The sequence below is a fragment of the Centrocercus urophasianus genome, unplaced genomic scaffold, assembly GCF_019232065.1.
Source record: "Centrocercus urophasianus isolate 14NV4802_14NV808 unplaced genomic scaffold, USGS_Curo_1.0 seq_15, whole genome shotgun sequence".
NCBI lineage: Eukaryota > Metazoa > Chordata > Aves > Galliformes > Phasianidae > Centrocercus > Centrocercus urophasianus.
This window is the reverse complement of record NW_024884697.1, coordinates 37,308,724-37,333,400: the sequence shown is the minus strand read 5'-3', so window position 1 is coordinate 37,333,400 and position 24,677 is coordinate 37,308,724. Positions and strand designations below refer to the sequence as shown.

At 36.6% G+C, this 24,677-nt stretch overlaps 1 protein-coding gene across 2 annotated transcripts in view; it reads right to left on the bottom strand.

Annotated features, from left to right (window-relative positions):
* SYT1 (synaptotagmin 1) overlaps nucleotides 1-24,677 on the bottom strand; it is a 258,525-nt gene that overhangs the window by 213,734 nt on the left and 20,114 nt on the right. For both annotated transcript variants that reach the window (XM_042815939.1, XM_042815940.1), the window contains exon 2: nucleotides 607-668. The gene's annotated coding sequence lies outside the window, so the exon portion shown is untranslated. The remainder of the gene's footprint in view (nucleotides 1-606; nucleotides 669-24,677) is intronic.

Genomic DNA, 24,677 nt, shown 5'->3' with positions numbered 1-24,677 from the left:
TTTTCAGATGACTACATCAGTAGCATCCTCCACAACACAAACACGGCTCGTTCTCATGGTTCATTCTCTTCACAGCCCATGCAGACAAACACTGTAAGGTTGCAGGTGATTGCTCATATTGGGCAGTGAACGTATAGCTCTGACCAGTGCAATTTAGTACAATTAATCAGTGATCAGGTGGATAACACGAAGCCATAAAACTCTCTCACAGATCCCCCCAACAGGATCTGACTATTATATTGATCCAAAATCTAACTACTCCTCTGCAAAATTCCAGGCGTGAGCAAATGTTAGTGTCATACTACTTTAACATAGTAGCTTCTAGTGTTACAATTCACTTCTACCGAGAAGAAAAAATCAATTGCGATATTTTCAGTATGGGCAGTGAAGAAGGTACAGTGCATGGATTATCTGGGCCTCTTACCTAAGATGATTATAGGATTAATAAAAAGCCTACTCCTGTGACATGAAACTGAGTTGAATAAAGGGAAGAGATGCTCACTGCAGTCATTTTTTACACTTGCTAAAAGAACTGTGAACAGAAAAAACATGAAAATGGAAGTACAGGCAATGATCAATTTCAGAATATGTAGTTAGTTCACTTACTGTTCACAATGCAGACTGTTTGCTCAGCTTTCTTCTCTTTGTTTACTCACGATTCCACTTTTCTGTAAGAAAAACAAATAAATGCATTTATCATCCACGTAAAATTAATTAGTTGGTTTCATTTGTAGCAAAGAAGTTCACCATTGTTATATAAAGCTTTGGTTTACTCCAAGATTTGAAGCCTTGGGTTTTGTGAAAGATCCCAGAAAAGAAGAAAATCCATACAGCTCCATTTCCTTAAAAAAAACGTACTTGCTACTCTTAGGTAGACCAATAGAAGCAGACATGGAGAATCCACAGGTTCTGGAGGACAAATCCCTTTTGAAACCTCACCCAAATTCTGGGCACCTGATTTGCATTTGAACACCTGTGGCTCTCCCCGGTTCAGAAAAAAAGGCAGATTTTCACATTAACCACACTAGCAATCCTCTGTTCAAAACTAATTCATTAACCTTAGCTGGATTATCCCATGAGGCTGAAGAGGTAAGGAAGAAGCAACTTGTACCTCCAAGGACAGCCACAGCCCTCCACTGCTTCCAAAGAGCAAGGGAATGGGCAGCAGAGGGGTGTTTGATTCTTCACTCCCACTGCTTCGTGCAGACAATTACCATCATAAGTAACGATCACAGCACACCAGCTGCTGAGCCTTTGGCAGTTTACAACATCACAGCAGAGATGAATTTTAAGGCAGGATTTGAAGGAACACAGAATACTGGCTCTGCAGATTTTTACTATTAACAGTTTTCTTGAATAAAGGTTGTATGAGAAAAGGGAGAAAATTGAGACTGATGGGCAAAAAGGGTTGCAGTAAGGGCAGCAGTGATGTGAAAGAGCAGGCAGGATCAAACTGTGAAGGTACTTAAGGGCAAAGATGACTAATTTGTTCAATGTGGTTAAAAAAGGGAGGCAAATGAACAGTTCTCAAGATAGGTAAATGTATTTTCAATTTTACATCAACTTTTTCAGATGAGAACAAAATTGTGATTACCTGCAATTGTCAAAGTACATCACATCGACTCTTACTCTGCACTTTAAAAAAGTCAAATTGTGATCAGCAACTCTCTAAATTAACTCAGCAACCATCTTTAATGACCCAAACAATAAAACATTCAGAACATAATTGATTTAAAAATCTATTTTTCCCTTCTTTTTGATAGCAAGTTAATGTTGTCCTCTTTATGGTTCCTTCAGTACCCAAAATATCCCAGAAAGTACTCATTTTCATATTAGTGTACTGAAAATACCCATTAGGCAACACGTGTTTCTGCTGTGGACTATAAGGTCCGTGTGTCTGAAGCAAGTCTGAAGCAGACTGTATTATTTTGATATTGACTTTTAAACTTTCTAAAACTATATGGATTAGCTCTTCTAAGTGCCTACTTTGTTATGCCCTAGAGATCCATAAAGAGTTGTGGAGCTATCAAACAGTGTGAAGTTAGCAGGATGATGCTAAGAAATCCCTGTTTTGAAAGGGTTTTTAATAATTCAGATACTGATGCATAACACAGCTCTGGGTTAAAGTTACTTCTTTCCTAGGATTTGTAAGACAGCTGGCCTGGTGCTCCTTATCAGCTGTACAAAATGGAGTGGTACAGGCTGTAAAAGACCTGCTCTAGACTACTGTACTCAAATGCCTACTGAAGGGATCCAACCCAAATTTTGCCTCTCCCTGCTATTCACGTCCTCCCAAACTGAGGGATCTGAAATTCAGATCTATTCAGTGAGAGGTTTAAATTAAAAGATCTAATCCCAACCTTCTCCCAGGGTTCAGAGCCAAGGTGTTGGTTCAGGTCCCTGCATACATCTTGCATTTGAATAGAGGTAGCTCCAAGTGCCTTAAAGAAATTAACACAGAGAGTCACACCTGCTCTGCAGCACACTGTCTCAATCTTTCCCTGTTTCTCTAAGCTGTCTGTGTCAAGCTGTGTTGTATTATTACTTAGCCTTTCAGAAGATTAACTATTTCCTTCTGCTGCAAATACAGAAAGTGTAAAGAAAGAGAAGATAGATGTTTACTGGAGCATTAGTTGGAAATAACCAAACAAGAATATAGTTCAAATTCTAGATTAGAGAAGCTAATTTAAGCAAAAGTGTGAGTAACTGTAGAGCACCATTAAGTGAGAACAGCCAGGCTGTCTGCCCTCGTGAAGTCCACTGTCAGTGTTTCTGAAACATACAGAAACCATAATGTAGATCTGGAACAAATGAGTAAAAACCAATCGATATCATCTAACAATAGTCATGGGAACTAAAAAGCAGCACTCCTTGCAGTGATCTGCAAAGCTAAAATATACAGAGAAAAGCAAAGGAAACCAAAGACTTGTATTTGTAGAGAAAGATAAAGGAAATATTACAGAAATTCAATGGTGTTTCTATTACTTCCTATTAAACACAGGTTATTTTTCACGAGAACTGTTAGAAGATTAATTCATTCACCCTTGGTTATGGACTCCTGTGGGTCTTCAGTGCAGGAGATCCCCTGCAGTGACAACTATATTTCCAGAGCCACAAATAGCACCTGTCATACTGCTAGTATCTTTCACGGCTCCCTTTTCATTTCAGTAACATTTGCAGGAGTAGGCTTTTCCTAATGAAAACCATAGGAAATATCAACAGAAACACATTCTGATATGCTTGCATACAGCTTGTAATATGCCCTTGGAGCATAATGTATACCTCACAAATGATATCTACAGAAGATACTTTAGCACATGTAATTTTAGGGTAAGTAATCATGTAAATGACCTGCAACTTAGGGTTCCGTTAGTCATAAGGATATGCAAAATCAATCAAAACAAAACCTTTTTATTTCATTTTAAGTTCTCTGTTCCCTGCTACATTTAGCAGTAATCACACAATTACACCAACAGCCCCATTAAACTGGGATAGAGGAATGAGACCTCTAAAATAAACAAAGTTCATATATATTGAATACATGCACATTGTTGTCTGTGAAATGAAATCCCACTCCACTGCAAGGGAGACATTTGTTGTACTTTCTCTCAGGAAACTCATTTAACTCTTGTAGAAACGGTAGATTTACATTTATTACAGGTGACAAAGAACATTTTCCGTATCCCAAATGACAAAAATAAGTCACATAAGGCTATGACATGCTTCATTATTCACTGTGAGCCACAATATGAAAGACAAAAGGAAAGCAGCCTGGTAAATAAAGTTTTTGTCAAGATCTCTTGAGCCATCTGCAGTTTTATTATTCTATTCCTAGCTTTACAGCCAGGAAGAGATGTGTGACCTTTTATAAAGTGTATGAAGAAACAGTTTTTGTCTGTTTAGGATTATGGACTAAAATCTTATTAGTAGAGCATATGAATATTATTTGAGCATTTTTTTCTCTTCTTTCAGAAACTGAGGAATAATCTTGCATACTGAATCTCTATTCTCTGGAGTGACAATGTAACGGTATTATGGTTTTCTGACCATTCGGAAGGACAACTGGGCAACAGTTTTTCTATGAAAAAATAAAAGGTCTGGCAATCAGGAAGTTTTGGGAGAGTTTTGGTTTTGCAAGAACTGAAACTGAGTCCAGTTTTGCCAGGGAGTTTACAGATTGTCCTTCAAGTCTGAGTACCTCCCTTCATCTGGCATATCTGGGAGGTTTTCAATAAACCACTTGGAAGCGTTGGGTGGTAAAACGAAAAATACAAACCAAGTATCAGACTGAAAGCAGCTGGTGTTTTGCCTACTGAGTTTAGCAGTGCCGCCTCAATATTCAGCTTCAGCAGTGCTAGAAATGAAAATGGGAATGTCAAACATTTTTTGTCAGCCTTACAGTAACTTATAAGAGAGGGAAAAAAAGATTAATTGAAAGTGGATGTTATACAGTATTATGAATAGACCGATATCCAATAAAACATAGAACTGAAATCTGGGAAAATGAGGCTAGCATTTGATTATGAAGTATAAATTAGCTAATAAACCAGTACAGAGACTGGGTAATTTCTAGTTGCATAATGTGCAATAAATTAAATGTATTTTGAAAAAAAAAAAAGAGTTGTGGGCATTTATTAATTGTTCCACATATTGAAACAGAAATTGTCATACTTGATAAGCTTTGAAGTCCTTGATCATATGCATATTCTAATACTTTATGGGTTTAATTTGCTCAGCATAAACTTTTTCCTGTGAATAACACTGATTTTGTCAAAGCCTCAAATAAGACACAGAACAGATCTGAGGATTAGTTTAGAAGGGATTTAAAGCACACACTGTGAATCCCTATACAACCACCACTTAAAACACTATCCGTTCAGGCCCAGATGGATTACTATGGCAACAGAATCCCAAATACCAGGTTTGTGACTAACAAAAATGTAAATTATTGATGAACTCAGAGTTGTCGCTCTTGGACACCCTCCTATTTAAATACCAAACCTTATGGTTAGAGTACAGAGAAAAGGTTGATATGCAATTTCCCCAGCCCAGCTAGCACTAATCCCAAAGGATTTCATTAAATCTTTTGGCTTAAATTTTTATTCTTGGAACAGCAGTCAGCAAGCAGGGATTACATCAAAACAGGCACTATTGAGGTCATTACTGGCTGAATTCAGGCCTTTAATATAGCAGAACAGCAACTGATTTTAAATGTACCTCCACAAAAATAATAAAATAGCACTTATCTAAGCTACCATATATTACATAATAGCAATCTTTCCCTTACCCATCTCCCTTGACTCCTTGCCAGTCAGAATTGATGGACAACAGTACAGAATAGTGGAAAGCAACACACACGTTATTTGAAAGAGATACCCATATGTAAAATACAAACATCAAGTTGCAGAAAAATGGACAGAAACTCAGTGGTCATATTTTGAGAGTCAAAAAGCTCAAGTAGAAAGTCCTCTAATAAACTGGAAGAAAGAATTTATTGTCATATTTACAGCAAGTTTAGTGAAAAGTCTGGCAAATAGCCAGTCTGATCAGGGAATAATAGTAGTAGGATAGCTAAGCAGTTCTACGGACCACTTCTTCTCGAAAGCCTCTCAGACTGTACACAGAATGGGATTAATTCAGTGAAAACCACGAAGAAAAGCACTCAACAGCTCTCACAACTTGGATTGAAACGGTCCGGCAGGTTTCAATACAACCCAAAGCATTAAAAAGTTTCAGAGATGTGTGCCTGCCATTAGGTGTCAGTGTACAAAGTAGAGACAGCAAACTTTTGCCTGTCAGAGCCTGATACCAAATTCTCTGTCCTCTCAAAACCAGAAGGAAAAAACAAGACAAGGGAGCAAGTTAGTGGATGCAAGCTGCTGGTTTTCCTAAGGGAAAGAAAAAGACTACTGGAGCAGGAAATGAAAGAGAGAAGACAAACAAGTAAAATATGCTGCTTTTTCAACACAAGAGAAAAATCTAGGGCAAGAGGATGGAAAATAAAATATAATAAACAGATTAAAAAAAAAAAAAAAAGAAGAAAAGAAAGGGGCATACAAAGAGGGAGTGAAACACTTGTCACAGACAGATCTCCTGTTGCTCAGCAATGGCCTTTCCCAACTTCTGCTTTGCCCTCACGTTTGACTTGATGTCCAAAGAGCCATCCACTTTGATATTTTAATCAAGCACACTTAGGGCAGTATTATAATTACATGATCAATAAACAATCATATGAATCAACAGACACCAAAAGATTCTTTTTATGAAAGAAAACATATGGAGTGATAATATGGCCAATGTCAGTACAGTGACAAATCAATATCTGAACCAACTTCAGTTTATGCTCCTAGGACACCTCTTGACCACTCACAGGAATGTCAAAAGACCATCAGGATTTTGGGCAGTACTTGCATTTCTTCTAGCTCGTATGAAGGATCCTATATGGCTCTTCCTCTTTTACCACCCATTTTTCAGTGAAGCTATTGTAATCCTTCTGTATAAATGGGATGTCAGATGTGGCAAGGATAATGGATATACACTAAATGTGGCCCAGGCACCCAGAAAATCTCTCCATTAAAGCAGACAGGTTGGATGTCCTCACACTATATAGGGATACTTCAACCACTTTGCTGCTTCTGCCACCCAGTATCTGTGGAGCTGCTCATGGCAGAATCTTGCTGTTGCTGCTTTATGATTGCTGGCTATCTCAGCCATTTTCTTAACAACCTATAATTTGCTAATTTTACACGAAGCACACATTCTTACATTTGAAACCATAAACACACGGTAATACTACTCTCATTTAAAAGTTATAAAAGGCCCTAAGAAGTTTACCAGAAGGTAACTTCATTTTCCTAAATGAAAGATTTCAAGAGTTCAGCCAAAACAACTGGCGCTCCTGATTCAATACATCAAATTTAATTCCAAATATTTTCAAGCTAGTGAAAAAAAGATAAAGAATTGTCAATATCTTCCAAGTCATTTTAGAATAAGGAAATTCACTCTTTCACAAGGTGTTTCATAACAGTATTTACCACAGATTTGATTATACAAAATGATCAGAAAGTATTTCCTAGTAAAAATTGATCTCAGAAGTCATATTTAGTTACAGCTATAGACCAGGATTTATAAGTATAGTGAAGGCTATTAATCAGTCTCCCAAATCCTTCCTAGAAGGATAACATTGATTTCTACATGAATAGATGGTGTATTTTATGGAACTAACACAAGTTGTCTAACTGTAACTGCATGAACCTTGTAATTGAAGAACCTTCAATGCATACTTGGCTGTATTTCAGTGTTTAGAGATTCACAATCAACTTGCTTTTATCCCAGGACAAAAGAACTTGCTGCAATATCCACTGCAGGGAGTGATTATGCATTACGTAACATTGCTGATCTCTATTTCTGAGAGTTTGGTGTGAGGCTTTTAAATTTATTTTTCTATTCCACTTTACAAAAATATTCTAATGTGGGCCAGCAATTGAACCATGAAACCTCATACTGAGTATGAGCACTTCAGCAGATTAAGCAATGTAAACTATGGGTGAGTTGTTATAACTGTCTTTCTTCACTACCCTAAAAAGACTTAGAGTGACAACAAACTTCAGTCTTTGCTGGCCATTTAAACGAATCCCTTCAAGGAAAACTGTGTAAAGTAAAACAGATAGCCTATATTCCGAGATTCTCTTGGATATATGCACTAAGAGAGGATAGTTCACTGCATGAATAATCTTAGCCTACATTTAATCTTAATTTTTATTGATGCTGTTAATTCTCCTGAAGAAAATTGTGAAAAAGAAATGAAATGCACGCAAAATCAAGTTAGTGTTTACTGTTTCCTTTACCAATCCCAAAAGGTTTACAGACTGCTGTGATTTTTGGTAAGCAACAAAACATCTTATGAGAAGAGGAACATCAACTCCCAAAGTTGCTGCCCACCCTTTCTCACAATCATTTTAACGCTGCTTGCTCTGCACCCACCATGCAACATCCGTTGTTCTACACTAACTGCTCTCTGCTCTCTTTCATCTTCCTGAGACCATGTGAGGACTCATATCTGAAAAATACTTTTTCTGAACTTCGTGTGAAATTCCACTGCTCTCATGAATATAGTTGGCAGGATTTTTTCTTTCCTTTTTTTTTTTTTTTTTCTTTTTGGTGAGCATTTTTTAGAATTACATTTTTAAATAATAGGAGAATGAAAAGCTATCCATTTAAATGATGATTTTCCTTTAGAAATAAACATTCATTTCTGCAGTCATCAGCAGCAAAGAGTGAAAAACTCAAATTAGAAACTGAACTGGAAGCCCTAATCTATTAACAGAATCACTAAATATACTTCCATGTTTGAAAGATTTTTTCCAGTTAGAGCATATATTTTATTAATACAGTTACAAGAACAAAAATTGCTTCTGATCATTTGCTGATTTAACATTAAGTTAATAATATTATAATGCATACAGGCAGAGAGAGCTAGGGCTCTTCAGCCTGGAGAAGACTCTGGAAGGCCTTACAGCAGCCTTTCAGTACCAGAAGGTGGCCTACAGGAAAGCTGGGGAGGGACTTTTAATAAGGGCATATAGTGACAGGATGAGGGGAAATGGCTTTAAACTGGAAGAGTGTAGATTTAGAATAGATAGTAGGAAGAAATTCTTTACTGTGAGGATGGTGAGACACTGGAACAGGCTGCAGTGAGGCTGTGGGGTGCCCCTCCCTGGAAGCATTCAAGGCCAGGCTGGATGGGGCTGTGAGCAACCTGGTCTAGGGGGAGGTGTCCCTAACTATAGCAGGGGGTTGGAACTAGTGATCATAACAGGCCCTTCCAACCCACCATTTTATGATATGATTCTATGAAGTGAAAATTCTTTACAACTCCAAGGCCAGAGAACTTGGATGGTAAAATCTCAACCATCAAGTTAAAAATCCAGAAATATTTGCAGCTTTCTAATTATTTATGTTAAAAATATGTTATTTCTATCTTTGATACACTTGCTACAAGAATGGATTACTATCATGTCTGTTGTATTAACAACTCAAAGACTACTGAAAAACACAAATTCATCTTGTACCCTCTTCTTCATTTTCCTGAGCATATTGGAGTATTAGCTTTCCTTACAGTTAGTAAAAAAAAACAACAAACAAACAAGCACAAAGTAAATAAATGTTCTATATTACAAAAGTCTAAAGAAACCAAAACCAAAATGGATTAGCATGATAATAACACTACTTGTGGAAATACCCTTAGAAATTACAGAACTTAAGACAATTGTGTTTTTCAAACTGTCTGCTATATTCACATTTGTCACAGTCTACTTCTGACACTGACAAGTGTCATCTTTGTTTATTACTATCCAGAACATTGTTCTTCCAGTGACCGTCATCGTAGCAGACAGCCCTGTCTCCTGGGGGAGGCTGCACATGGCACTATTAGAGAAACAACGAGACATGTTCATCAGCAACACTGATCTTCAAACACCAGTGACTTGATGACCAGTCTGTATATGTTTCAGTACTTCAGTGCTTCTCCTTTTTTCCTAGACATCAGTAAACAATCACACAGACAACAAATAAACAATACCAAACAGAAAAAGATGTAGGCAAAATCACTCTCTGCATATAAAATTCCAAGAGAAGTGCAAACTACAGTTTACAGGCAGGCTACAACTTGCTGATGAAATTTACAACACCTGAATGATGAGAGTAAACCTTGAGTGACCAAAACAGGTTGCTCAAAGCACTGTATTGGCCATGGTTCCAAATTCCACGTTTACGTGCAGAAGCTGCAGAGTTCAGCAGACATAAATGGTCATTAGCCCATTTGGTTGTGCAAATGAGAGAAGAATTTGATTTTCAGAGCTTCTAACCAAGGTGGTATCTCGATGCAGCATGGGTTGAGCCAGGGCCAGTGGCACACAGTAAGGTACGACCTCCCTGCCTTGGCTTCCCTACCTGATCAGTGATCTCAGTACGGTTGGCCAGAGCATCTAAAGTAAAATTAACCTCCACAACTATGGAAGCAGAGTAAAAGCTTTAAGCAGACTATTGGAGTAGAGATTTGGATCTAAATTCATGCTATCACCTCATACAAAGGTCTCATTTCAGTATCTTGAAACGTTTTATACATATAATGTGCCCCTGCCTGAAAAATGCAGCTGATTTTGCACTCCTAGAAATGAAATTTTGAAGCACCATGACTTTTTTCATCTTGAAACTAGAAGCAAAAACCTGGAGTCTGGTGAATTCAGGCAGATCTTTTAATCACGGGTGTCACCCTAGGCTGTGACAGCAGAGCTTAACAGCCAATCCTTGTAGATTATATGCAAAGATACTATTACAAAAAGCAGGATAAAAGGCAAGTGCTGGTTTTGCTAGTCTACATGAAAGGAAAAGAGGAACATCAAGTCCACGTTCAGCAAATCTCATAGCCTAATCAGAAAGCAGCACATCATATATCGCAGAGTGTCTAGGTACAGATGGCTAAGAACATTAAAAGAGGTAGTTATGGTTATTGTTCCTTACATAGTTGAGTAAAAAAAAAAGACATCTTGATATTGTATTTGGCTATAAAATGAACTTCCTCAGCGAGATATTGCCAGAAGGAATCTAATGGAAATGTCTGTTTAGTGAAAATCAAATAATTACCTTGCAATTATCATCTCATGTGTCACATTTAATGTTAGCATCTCTGAATCAAGGAAAATTCAAGAAAGGTCTATTTGAAATCCCTACAAAACCCATATGGCAAATATTTTAATTGGGCTACTTTTGCTAATGAAGCTAAGTATTCTACACAGCAATATTTCTTCCTCTTTGTAGAGCCAAATGTTAACATAAACCACCCTTTAATTTAATCTTTCTATCCATCCTGAGGAAACTTGTTAAATTTTTGATTATTAGATTCTCTGAAATATAGCTTATTCAGAACTAACTTCAGCCACTTCATAAAAACTACTGATTTGCACTCAAATAGCACACTGGAGCAGTTTGAAAGGAAAAAAAAAACCTCACAACACATTTGTTCTGTCTCCGCTGATGTATAGAGTAATTTTCTGAGATTCTTTCACTGCAATTTGCAAACACATTAGCTTAGACTATAAAACAAAAGTAATCTGTACTACTCATGGCCCAGAAGAGGCAGAAGCACAAAGTTAGAAAACATAACAAATGTCTGAATCATCCTGAGGCAGGGACACACTTTACCTCAAAGCAGAACAATATCCGAAATGTCTCATCTATTTTTCTAACTGACAAACCAAGCCTGGCCACTGAAAACTGCAGTATATTCTCATCACAAGCTGCATTATGTGTTTATGGAGGGGCCTGGAGAAGGAAAATGTATGGCAGACTCATTCAGGGAAGCAACACTGCAGTTGTGTTATGAGAGTTCTTCTGAGTCCTTTGTCCAGTTCTTTCCCTTTCTTCTTTCTATAGCAAACTGCTACACTGCCATAGGTCCCACAATACTCTCCCAAAAAGGAAGCTGCTTAACACAGAAATGCTGAAATTTTCTACTGAATTATCCAGTGCAGAATCTAACAGGTCCAACTAAACAGGTTTAGTGAGTGCATAACAGCATTTGTGGGTAGGAAGAGAGAACATAATGGACATTGCTACGGAAAATATATTGTTTCAACACCTTCAGTGTGGATTTTAAACAAATCAACAAAACACCACGTGATGTATCTAAAACTGCATTTCAGCATCTGGCAAAAAGGAAATATCTGTTCAAGATCACCTAGTTCAAGCAAGACTTTAATACAAGCTTCTGTAAAAAGAAAATATGAAATTGCCTGTCAACAAATCAGTAGATGCCCTTTCTGAAGCTGACAGATGCTTTTTGGCACTAATGTGATTCTGTGATCATAAAAACTTCCTAGCACAGGGTACAATCAATTGCTTTAATCAATTTCTACTATTGCTTAATAAAGCATGCAGGCAATTTTCTGATCTATGCTTTGCAGTGAAATTAAATATGCATGTTCGACAAACTCCAGCAGAACTGACTGTCAGTTTCTTTTCCTTTTGACAAAAATCAGTGTTTTGTCTATAAGGTTACAGTCCTGTCTTAAGAACATCTGAAGTGTGGGCTCTTAGGCTAAATTAATTCCGCTACAACACAGTAACACAACCCACAGCAGCGTCAGCTGCTTGTAAAGCTCTGTGATACAGGGAGATTGCAGGATGAAATTTGAAATGTTGCTTTATGAACAGAACAAGCTGACAACTGAAAACAGAAAAATGAGGGCGCATTCAGGTACGTGGATATACAGCAGTTAATCAGATATATTTGTTAATTCTTTTCTTAAATAATACATCAGGCAATTCAAGGCAATTAGTCTGTGTAAGAAACACTAAAAACCGTGAGTCAGAAAAAAAAAATGTATCAAAGAAATCGATGTGTTTTCCTCTGACCTTGGCTTAATTTGCTCCTTTCTGTTGTGTTCTTTCTCCTTCATCTCCTCCCTAAACTAAAATTGAAAGACATAGTTGCTACTCGCTTTATTTTGCACTAGACAGCTCCTCTGAGTATATGGTAAGAAACTTCTTTAAAGTTCTTTTATATTTAATCTCGCAACATCCCTAAGAATAAGCAAAGAAGGAGAGAGAGGTTAAGTTACCCCAACTGCAAAGCAATTTCTGCTTGATGTGAAATCCATATCTACTGTCTTGTAATTTACCCAGTACTCTCTCCTAAACACAAGTTTACAAAGAGATATAACAACAAAGCAGACCAGTGTGCTTTCGGGACATTCAACTGCTATCTTCCATGCTTATTACAGATAATACCCTTATCTTGGCCTGTTTAGAAAATACATCTGCTTTCTGTTTTTGCTTTGTCAATATTAAGAAGTATTTGAACAGATAACTGAAAATGATGAGAAAAGCAAAGAGGACTCTCAAAAGGGAGATATGGAAGAAACTAGAAGTGTGGGGGGGAAAAAAAAAGAGCTGAACAGAGAACCATTTGAAAGAATGAAACTGGGACAATATTTGGCACACGATCAGCACCGAAATCAGACAGAATAAAACTGGGTAAGAAAGCACTGGCTGGATATATAAAAAAAAACACTCTTCTTTTTCTCCAGAACAGTCTAAGGGATATAAAATGACGTACTAATACGTGTGAAATTTAAAGCTCGAAAAGGAAAAGCATGACGAAATACACAGTGGAAACCATCTTCTATTCGTTGAACTAAGGAGATGTTAAACTAAATATTTATTGTTTCTACCTTTCCCCTTAGTGAATAGTTGTGGAGGCAAGTGAAATTACTGGAGCTAATACAGAAGTCAAGAATGCTAGATTTGAAATCGCAGAGTGCTCACTGAGTGAACTCTGACACCATGTTCAAGTCAGTGTTCAGTTTCTCTACTAATAACACAGACACAACGATATCCAAATCATGAAGGAGCTGGGAGGGCTTATTACTTAAAGTCTGTAGCGTTTCAAATAAACAACGACACCTTTAAAGTTTCCTAGGGTACTTACAAGCACCAAATGCAGGACTGAGTCTCAGCTTATGTTTATAAAAATCTTGCCCTCAGTGGGAAAGAAACAAGACAACTCTGACTGTTTTTAAAAATGTCACCTTTGAATTTCTAGTCTCTTTGCCTTGAGGATCAAATGTTTGCAACCCACAGACTCTCCTCTCCAGAATGAAATCACAGGACAGTCTAAGTTCTTTGTTGGCCAGAAAGCTTTTAAGAATGTTGTGTGTGTTTTTTTTTAAGCATTTTAAACAGTGAATTTTTCATCCCTCTGTTCCTCTTTTGCACCACCTTGTTTTACAAAATTCTGTGTAGCTACAAGTGCTTCTCACTGTGCATCTGTAGAAAGCTCATCACATGTGAATCTCTGGGCAAGGCTGTATAAAAAAGAAACAATATGTTTGATAATAAATTTAACATGGTTCACCTGCCACCACTGTTATTACTACATTTATCCTACTAAATGCCAAAGAGGTATGTCTTTAGCAGCAGTCAAATTATTCAACCGGAAAGTAAATGAATTCATGGAGTGGCTTCAGCCAAGAAAGAGAAGTGGTACAGGGACAAAGGGCTGCAAGACTGTTAACAGTATTTACTGTCAGTATGCAGTACTTATAGGATTGCTTAAACATAGTAAAGTGAATCCAGTAATAATCCTGAATTGCTTTACTGTTCTGTTTCAGTGTCACAGAGAATTTATTTTTTGCTTATTGTTTTGCTTGCACATTGCATATAATACATCATCTAATTAAAATACTAAAGTAAGTAGTGTTTATCTTTAGTTGCCTTAAATGAAATCACACCACCTTATGTATAACTGTACCTGCAGATATGTTTGCCTCTGTCAAGCTGTATGCACATGTACATACTCCCTTTCCTTATCCAATGCCCACAGAAAACAGTGCTCCAAGCCTGCTGCTTTCAGCTGTTCTGGATTTATTTGGGGATTGTTGGCTGTGAACCAGCGTGTGCCATACAAGTATTGGATAAAGCCCAGATGTACGCTTACGGCAGACATAAAGTATATTCTTTTTATAATTAAAAGATTGAGATATAAATGTTTACTTTGTGTAACACTGCAGTTGTACCAGTTTGTGACTAAATATGTGAATAAACATAAAATTACAAATTTGTTGTCATTTCTGAATAAATAAAAATGTATCAACTATTTACAGTCTTTGAAATACAATGTCACGTGACATTAGAGAACTCAATCTATGTTCTTAAAGATCACCTATACCTGAGGCACTAGACTACACAGACTTGATTTACAGAAAGGAAAAGAAAGATGATCCCGATTTAGAAGTCTCTGTGGTAGAGATTTATATCCCTCTGTGCAAAATCAGTGAGGCATTTGATGTCAGGGTGGTGTAAAAAGCTTCAGCTTGGTCAGTGTACCACTGTGAAATAATAGCCTTAATAAATGTTATATAATTTACAGCATAAGAATAGCAGATGGAGATGGCATGTTCAAGAATAGATATGACACAGAGACAATAAGACATTATTTGTGAATGCTTTAGGTCTTTATTTTGCCTCAATTCCATTTGAAGTCTTAAGCAGTGTAAGTAAAATAAATATTGAAATATATCATCATTTAAGGTAATAATTACCTTGGCAGGAGGCAAAAGGTTGTGCTGCAGGAGTGCAGGAACACCTCTTTTGAAAGTCCACGAAGTATACTGATTTGGCATATTCTCTATCACAAGCCTTTTTATTAAAAACAGCACTTCACTTACACTTAATCTTCAGTAGAAAATTCCTCTTCTGAAATTTCTCATTTAATGTAATAAATACAAATAACAACTTTCTATTTTTTTTCTATTACAGTACCTAGAATAAAAATGGATATCTCGTTTCAAGGTAAGAAAGAAGCCAGAAACAAATTCAGTTATCAGCTTTCAGTTATTACATGTGCAATGAAAGACCATGGGGCTATGCTAATAATGTCCTATACTAATCCATGAATTAAAGCTAGCCAAACGTGGGCATTGCACATGGTTTTCTGCCTGAAGGTAACAGATGTCCTGTCCCATCAAGGGTTTTGGCACTTCTTGAAGAAAAGAGGCAAAAGGCATGTACCATCTTAAGATAAAAAGGCAAGACAAAATGGAGTCAAGTTCAGCTGGGTCAAAAGCCTTGAAGGGAGTGTTCCCCAGGCTGCAGGGATTGCTCTGAGCTGGCCAGACTGCTGGCTTTAGCTGGTCCTCAGTACCGAAAATTTACCTGGTCTGAAATTATTGGAAGAGCCTGGAAAAACCCTCGCCTTGAGAATAAAAGTAGAAGGATCGCTATGAAAAGCAGAGTCTGGTATGTTTTTTGACTGGGAAAGTCAATTTCACCTCCTGTTTACTTCAATCTACCTCACTTCAAGCAAAGCCAGGCAATTCTGTGTAACTACACAACTACCAAAATGGCAGTACTGCTTTGAAATGATGAAGAATAAGACGAGGAAGTTCCAGACTTGTAGTACTCATCAAGGAACTGCATTAGAGCTAGGAAGTGAAGCCCCTGAGGGCATGGAAGGGATTGCCCCAGGCACTGAGTACAGCCCTCTACCATTGCAGGCAGCCACTAAGAGATGCTTAAGCTTGCATGGCCTTAAGGAATACTCAGCACATTGCCTAGGCAACAAGGTGCAGAACACTCCCAATTACCCTGAAAGAACTTGACAATTCCAATGCCAAAAGCTACACGCAAAGTATACAGAAGAGTCAAAAGCTACATAAATCTTTAAATCACTGGAAGAAGGAGATGAATGGAAGAAGATGAAGGAGATGAAGGAGAGTTCAGAAATACCCCATTTCTTAAGTCTTTGCAACAGCACAAGAACAGCCTGGATGAAAATGTCCAGAGGGTAACAAGACAGGACTTTTCTATCTTCTCTACTCTTTGCAGAGCACAGGGGACAATGGAGCTCTTTGCACTGGCTCTGCCCTTCTGCAGCGCTTATGGAGTTTTTGAGAATTTTTATTCAGCTCAGTGGAAAGCTGGAGGGCCTGGCTTGCTTCACAAGATCCTAGACAGGTTCAGCAAAAAGTGATCGGTGCAGTTTTCGTGTAGTGTAATACCACATCCCAAAGCTTTCTTTCAATCTTCCTCTCCTTGTTCCTTTCCCCAGGTAATACTCCCCCTCATTCCTTTAAGGAGTTAGAACACTAAAAAGTTTGCAAAAGTTTGTTGGCTTTAAATTCTGGCAGGTTAATTTCAGTCACTGCTCAGTTCTAAATGTATGTGCCTCTTCCCAGACCAAGAAACAGCTATTCACTTTGTATTTAGGCTTTATTTTACATTTAAGCAGTTTAACATGACCAGAAGGCATTTTCCTGTGAGACGCCAAATTCCCTAAACAATAGCCGTAGCTTGTGGAACGATACAGACACTCAGCAAGATGCTTAAGAACATACTCAACTGCTTTTAGTAGTCTGAAAACATTCGAGACTACTTCTGTGCTTAAAATTAAACATATGCTTATATAATTAAATCAATGAAGTCAGGCTTGGAGACAGTCATAATTGTAAAATCTGGATGAAAAAGCCTTGATGCTTTCCGATAATAAATCAATCATAAAATCACAGCATTTTAATTACGGTTTGTTGTTCTGCTCAGGGGTGCCTACAGTTTTGTTTTTTGATGGCTGCATGCTAATTTAATTCTGTACATAAATCAAGTATGCCCTGAGAAAGGTAATGTATCTCACATGTTAATATATTGCAACATCAGACATAGTTTTCACAGAAGACAAACACATTAATTTCTGTATGGTTTTGTCTCATCTTGAAATTAAGACATTCCTAGTATGTGATAGAAGGCAAACAAATGGTAACATTCCCGTAATACTAGCATACAACAGAAGCCAGATCATCTTCTGCATCTCCCTTATGGAAACTCTCAATATCCCACTGTTGATCTTGTAATGGTTATGGATATCTTAGGCTCAACATAGTTTCACTGTTAACTTCATGCTCCTTGGGATCTAAGATTGAACAAACTGTCTTTATGCTGGTCTCTTATGACTATACGGATAATAAAAACTGCATCCTTTCAGTGCTTTTAGATTACTCGAGATACTCTTTTATCACTCCGAGATATTTTTGAAATTGTAAACAGACATTCATGTCAACTGATATCTAACTCCAAAGCTAAAAATGATCCCATGTTGGCAAAAGTTAAATTTTAAACAGTTCTGAAACAATTAATATGGCTAGTAGCATTTTTGGAAAGAAAAAAAACAAACAACTAGATTTTCCTCAGAATGTCTTTGTCTTTCACACTGCAAAGTCAATAATCTTTAATTTTAGGTTGTATTTAAAAAAATCAAGTAAGTGCAAAATAGCTTTATGGGGGGCTAAAAGGAATTGCAGAGCAGATTCCAATGCTCTCGGCTGCTTCGTGTGGTCCTTCACTTCTAAATTATCTCCGTTAATCTATTTTTCTAATGATACATTACCTCATTTTAGAACTACCCATAGGACTTTGTCATTGAAATTAACATAGGCAAAATAAAAGTATATGATCTGATGCATTAATGGGAAAGGAGATTATGTGACATAAAATGTGAATAATTGATGCAACTATATGCACTTGTAGTTTAAGCGCCTTTTCAAGGAAATAAACCTGTCTGTCAATCCTTTCCTCATCGATAGAGGAGCTCTAACTTTGTCTCTATGTATTTTCCCCTGTACGCAGAGACCCTTTAAAAAACAAGTTACCAAATTTAAAGAAATTCTATAAAGCTGCATTGCAACTGAAAGATTTTTATTTCATACTACTTCCTCTTCGTTTTGATGTTTGGGGGAAGAGCTGAAGTCGTTAGATGGGATCTTCTGTTCAAGAATTAAAGAAGTAAAAATTCCAAACTTGAAAGGATTCTCAACTTACACATGGAAAGTCAGTGGGAATTTTAAAACTCATTTCAACCTTAGTAGGATCACATTTGGCAAATACTTTTTCTTTTAGGAAAAAAGGTTTGGCTGGCTTTGCTACTATGTCACTTTTCATTCTCTTCTAACTAAAAAAGAGGATACTCTGCACTATGGAAGTTAATAAACTTAGGTATTTAAATGAATAAAAATGATTGATTTTTAAATGCAGGAGAACCTTTTGATGAGCTGGACAAACTGATATAAAATCACTTATCATTTATTACATTTAAGGAAAAAAAAAATCTGTATTTAATATAAAATGGCTCCTTCACCCAGTTCCTTGAGGATGACTTTTCATATCCCACTGAAGTTCATTACTTTTGTGATGCTGGAAGCACTCTTACAGTGATTCCAAGAATTTCATTTTTTTTTTTTTAATGGAGGGTTTATAGTATGTATTGTTATATGAAAGCAGACACTGCTTTAGATAATCTTGTATCCTTTCACTCCATAGCCACTGAAATTTTAAAGCCTGGTGAATGTTTGGCATTTAACCTATGACCTGAAAAGAGTCTGGGAGTAAGGACTGTCTTTTCTTTCATATTTGTACATAGTGCAGAGTCCATACAGCAAAATGCTATAGCAGTAATATATTCTGAAATACAATAATATCCTCCTCATCCTGCTATCAACTGCCCTGATTTTCTTTGGATACTCCACCTTGCACATCATACAGTCTTACGAAAGAGAAATGAAAGATTTTTGTTCTCTTTAGCTATTTTTTTTTAAATTATTATAATTATTAAGAAGCTGAAGCTTGTGTAGATGGTGATAGAAAAAAAAAAGTTTGGCTTGTTTTTACTTAACGACTGTGGCTGTTTTTAAAGGGAAGCTTTCAAAGTGATTTCTATTTTGATTTGTTGAAAATAATGTTTCAAGATAAATGTGTTAATAGTGCTGACAAAATGGATCAGGGACTGAAAGGACACCTCGTACTGCTAGTTCCCTGATAAGTCAGTTATTACAAGAGATTTATCTTTTGAGGTCAGGACAAAGCTGATGGGTTTCATGAAATATGAGATTCTTTTTAAAACAATATAGAACTGCTTTCAGCTGAATGAACATACATTTTGCAGTCCCTATTCCTCCTCCATTCTTCTCCTGACCTATAACCTTCACGTTCCATTTCCTATTTCTGTTCATGCCAAATGTCCTTGGGTGAAAAGTTGGGACCAAATCAATTTCTTTCACTACAAATTTCTTCTGTCCTTCTTCAAATCAGTTCCTCTTCTGGCCAAAAAGCAATTATTTTCCAGTCTTAATGAATTTCATACCTTCTGCTTATACATAGTTTTTGCCTCACCCCAATCCCTTCTACTGCCATGCAATATATCAACTTCTTCAATCAGCTGAATAGGAGTCATCCTCCCTTTTTCGTCTTTCCTACCTGCTGCCCATCTTCTCTTCACTTTTCTCCCTTTTTTTTTTCTCCTCCTGCTTCCAAAGTTAAATTTTTCTGACACTCTTTTCCTTCATCTCTTCCATGTCATTTTGTCTTGAATTTTTATCCTAAAAGTGCCGTTGACCTTGTTGAATCTTCTGTCCAGTTTCCAGCCTCTCCCCAGTTATTTCCCTCAGCTCAACTCTTCTGTTATTTCTCCCTCTACTCTTTGACCTTTTGATCTTTTCTGCTTTTCTGAGTCATTGTTTTCAAATACTAAGCAAGAATTAGGCAATTTCAAGTTTCAGTACCTTTTTCCAATGATCATACTACTGAAAATATGTCTATCATCCACTGCAGTGCACTATGGCTACTTCACCATCATTATCTGGGAGAGTTTTGGTCAGTGATGCCAGTCTACCAAAATAGAAATGCTTGTAGTTCATACGTATTGTTATCCCTGCAAGTGATTGCAGCTCTCCATAAAATACTCAAGATTTTCAAAAGTGATAACAAGAATTTTTGTATGTCTCACAGTTTTATATTTAGAAATTACTCAAAAATGCCTGATTCAGACCATTGAGCATCCTTCTCCCCCAGGAAAAAAAATGCTGGCTTAAGTTTGGAAATGGAAAAAAAACCAACATCTTGAATACTAATTTGAAAATTTCAGTTGGAATATAAAAATGGCCTTTTTTTTTTTTTTTTTTTAATCAGGCAATATATGTTATTTTGGGTGCAAGTATTTACACCCAATTAGCACAAATATTTAAAAGCATAAAGTTCCTGTAAAGAACGTGGCACTTTGGCATTTTTAGCTCCACGCAGAAGTAAACATTATAATGATCCTGTAATTTTAAGTGTCCAGAGAAAGACAATAGGTTTACAGGGACACCTAAGGCAATGGCAAGGCAAAAATAATCGTATGGAACAATTTTCAGATCTGCAAATAGACTTCTCTACATAGAGGTCACGCTCATACTAAACTGACCTTGCACAACAGAGACAACTTAGGTAAAATTCTCTTTTTCAGACATGTAACAAAAATAACGAAGATGCATAACTACATTTTTTTTTTCCTTGGATCTTAAAGATAACAAGTAAGCAGACTGCATATTAACAACTCTTTCACTGAGGGTTGTGTTATAAACAGTCTCATGTCTTAAAATCGGGTGCAGTAAACCATCCCAAATTATCACTCAGTTTCCTCTGCTAGAGTTCAGGAGCACTTGCACTTTTTTTTTTTTTGTTTTCCATGTAGGAGCCTTATAGTAAAGTTTATTCTTTCTCAAGAATTTCTTTAATAAAATACACAAATTTAAAAAAAATGTATTCAAAAGACATAAAATAGCTTCTCCTGACGTACTAGCCTATTATTTCCACTATGACAATATCAGTTTTCATTTCCAAACTTGCAAGAAAAGATGCATATTTAAAGGAAAAACTAATGGGCACAAGAAGAAACTGTTCACCTGAACATTTGGTGAACCACACAGATTTTACAATACAGAATAACTGATTTTGGCAACACTAGATTACAGAAAAATAAAAGCAAATTTTGCAAGCCATTTTTGCACCTTACAACATAGTTATGTTCCAGCCCTTGCTAGTGTTTTGCTATTTTCTATATGCTGTGCTGTGCTGCTTCTTCCTCAGAGAAAGCTTGACTTACAATGCGAAACACAGGAGTTGTAATGCTTTTTTATACGCCAGAATTACAACTGACTGCCACAAAAGGAAAGACAGAACAAGGTTGAGACAAACACAGTTTTCCTCACTGGAATCCAGAAAGCTGTTTACAAGAAGCTGACTGCCTTCCATGTCAGAATTTTTGAGCCTGCTCTCTATAGAGACAAGTACAGAGAATAGATGCCATAGTTGGACCAGTATTGACTTCTTATAATTACATTTCTTAATCTGTTGGTACTTGAAGAACAACTCTTTATATTGGCATCTTGTATTTCCACATTTACCCACCTATTTTCATTCTTCTTTATTGTCACTGACGCGACATCACAAATAAACAAACAAACAAACAAACAAATAGATAAATAAGTAGATCCTTGGGTTAAAGGAAGAATTACTGAAAAGAATTATCCCATTAGGTTGAATTTCTGCAAGAAAAATGTACATCTCCCTCAGATGAGATCTTTTTCACGCACCAGATCCCACACTTAGACATTAGCTGCTGTGGAAATTTTGTCAACTGCAAATAGCCAGGAAGGCTCTTGGGCACACATATCTGTCAGAATTTCTTCCCTTATCAGCTTAATACTACCCATTGGCATGAAGAAAGTGAGTCATATCCTAGCTTCATCCCTGGTTAAATTGATTTAGGTGGACTGAAAATACATGTTTGAAAATAACCAGAGTTCATAGATACATAAACTAAAAAGCTTTTAATTTATCCTGATAGAGAAGGAATTTGGCAACATGATTCATTTACATTCCAGGGCACAAACATTATTAATATACAGGTCAATGAAGAAGAGAGTTGACCTTCCAAATAATTTGTTTTAGTTTTGAACTGTCAGATTCTATATACAAGCTATGAATGTAGTATTCAGTCTCTTGCCATGTAAAGTGACATGGGCTTTGTTTCTCCAAATGGGGTTTTGCAGAAGCTCAGAGTGTGAGTGTCACTACACTGTGAAGTGTGGCATTCTAAAGCAATTTGTAAGGTTATTGGTAGAAAAGATTATTCCGTTTCTGTCAGTGTGGAGTTGCTGCTAGTAAAATGAGGTATAAAAAAGGAATATATTTTATACAAATAAAGAGTGAAATAGCCTTTCTATATTCTTTCTCGTAATTATTCTCTGTCTATTGCAATACAAGGAAAAAGTTGCTGAAGGGAAGCTGTTGAGGGCAGACTTGGAGACAGCACAACAGCATTCTGAAAGCACTCTGTCATGTTGTTTAATGCAGATCTTTCTGTCAGATGCCCATAACACACTTTGATTTGTAATCTTTATGCTGATGAGCTACATTACTGCAGGCTCCACTCACACTTTTAACTATTTTTTTAAATGAACTACTGGACTTAGGTCAACTATTCTGAACTACAGTAATTCATTAGTTACCTTAAAGAGATTATATTTTATAAAATATAGGTTAGTCAGTCAATATGAAGAATTGTTTACTCGCCTGTACAGATTAAACAAAAATTGTTTTGTTAAAGCTGCAAAACCAAGCAGTTGAAAGTTTAGAAATGTGCAGCCTTCATTTTGCCCCCTGGTTAATCCATCCATCACACTAAGTTATTCAAACTTCACCAGAATTTCATATCCACATTATGAATTTCTCAGAGGATATGTTAGATTTTTCAAGGTAGTTCATAACAACTACTTTATTTTTATTTTATTTTTCATAAAGTGGGCAAATAAATTAGTATCACAAGTAGAGTTTGATGTTTGAACCATCAAAAGCTGCAGAGCATATTTCTACCATACACTTGAACTGTTGTAAATGGTAGTTACACAGTTGAGAGGTGAAAGATGGTATTCCAGCTGTGAGGAGCTCAGGTTGAATTTTGTGCCCATCTGGAAGATCTATGAGATGATAAGAGACAGAAGAAGGAAAGCATGGTTTTACAGAAGTCATGCAGTGGACACAAAGCAGACATAAACAGAAAGAATCCACGAGGAATCTACGCTTCAACTGGATTGCTTAAGCAGTAAGCAGCATCTAGTATCTCAGTGAACTTGCAGCATTCTGATGAAGCTCTTCTGTTTCAGACTCAATGTTTCAAATCACAAAACCTTACTACAGAAGCTGCTAGAAAGTAGACTAACCCCATGGGAATTTCTAGCCAAACTGAAAAAAAAAAAACCCAACAAGGAGAGGATGGGAATTCAATTAAAGTTGAGCTACAAAAGAAATATTTTCATTATGTATTTCCCCTTTTTTTTTTTTTTTTAGTTTAACTGCATGTTGAGAGACTTTAAGTAAGCAGAAAAATAAGAAAAAAAATGTTTTCCAGATATCTACAAACGCCATATCAGATATTACTTTGACGGTAAATTTGCATGATCTACCAATCAGTTACAGGAATCCATGAATAATGCAAACACCAAAATGGATGTGAATAAAGATCAGTATAAACTACTGAATCTACATTCTTCATCAACAGCATTCTGGCTGTGACAGGTCTTTTTTGAACAAACAAACAAAAAGACAAAATCATGACACTACAAAAAAAGTGAGGCTTTGACATGAAATACGACTTCATATATTATGACTTTCTACAATACTTGACATTCATCAATCAAACAGCTCAAAAAAGCATGGCGCTTGACTGCAACCACAGCGTGGTCAAACTTGGGCTTGGAAAACTGCGCGAGTTTGGTAAACTTTCAATTCTTTACTGTAAGCAAAAGACTAATTTTAATAGACCGCATTTCAATCACAGCATTTTGAAAGACAAATGCAAAGTTCTTCTCTAGGGCCTTAAGATAGTTTTATAAATAGAAGAAATAAAAACTGAATTGCAAGAGAACAAGTGAAAGCTGTTTTGGCGGTCTGGAAGAAAGAGTTTAACTTGTAAATGCAGAAGTTATTATGAGAGTATGACACTAGAAAAAAAAGAGTGATAAGGTTGACGTACTACAAAAAGGAAAGACAACTGAACAGGGTAAGGGGAAAGGCTGCATTTCTTTTTTTTATTATTTTTTATATATCTGAGAAGAGAGTAATTTTTGGTTTTCCTCAGGTAGCGGAAAAGTAAAAGAAAGCCATTAAATAGCCAAGATGTCTGGCAGCTATTGATTATGCTTCCATTGAGTAAGAGAGGTAGTAGATTTTTCTTGTGATTATTGACTTTAAAATACCAAGCACATGGCCAAATATAAAATCTGAAAATCAATTGCAAAAGCTGCTATCAAGGA